Raw genomic sequence first — 867 nt, 5'->3', positions numbered from 1 at the left:
CATATAAGATGAAAGAATGCAACTAAGCACTTACCCCTTTCGTTACTGTATGGCGAGTTGGATGGTGAACAAAGGTGTGGAGTGGAGTGAAAGCATTTGAAGAGGACAGGATAATGCAAGTAATTCTCAAAAGAGATCTAAGGAAGAATGTAATGATTGAGAAGGTGAATAAAAATGATCTTTTTGTGTGCACAGTCTGTGACAGACCATGCCTGTCTTTTCTGAACTCAAATCTCATCTGTGAACGCATGGAAAATAAACCTCCACCCACTATTCTGACTATATGTCTGAGCACACCTTTGAATGCTGTGTATGCTAGAAGGTTTGCAAATCCAACGGACGGCTGAGAAGACATTTTAAGATCCACAAAGAGCAGAACTTACTTGTAGCCCTTGGTGGTCCAAATCAGAATTGCAATCTATGTGGGTGTCTTTTCAGAACATTGATTTAAAAAGCCACATCAGATGCCATGATGGTTCTTAGGTATAGGTACAGGAGGTGCTCAAACTCTGCATAAGGAGTAGACAACCCCATGTATATATTTATGTGTGTGTGTGTGTATATATATATATATATATATATATATATATACGTGTGTGTCTATATATATATATGTGTGTGTATATATATATATATATGTATATAAATATATATATGTGTGTATATATATGTATATGTATGTATGTATATATATATATATGCATATGTATGTATATATATACATACATATATATGCATATGTATACACATATATATACATATATATGTATGTATATATATATGTGTGTTTATGTATATATATATGTGTGTATATATGTATTTGTATATATATATATATGTGTGTATATATATATGTATATACATATA

The sequence above is a fragment of the Octopus bimaculoides genome, chromosome 13, assembly GCF_001194135.2.
Source record: "Octopus bimaculoides isolate UCB-OBI-ISO-001 chromosome 13, ASM119413v2, whole genome shotgun sequence".
NCBI lineage: Eukaryota > Metazoa > Mollusca > Cephalopoda > Octopoda > Octopodidae > Octopus > Octopus bimaculoides.
The sequence above is the reverse complement of the archived record's forward strand: the minus strand, read 5'-3'. Positions refer to the sequence as shown.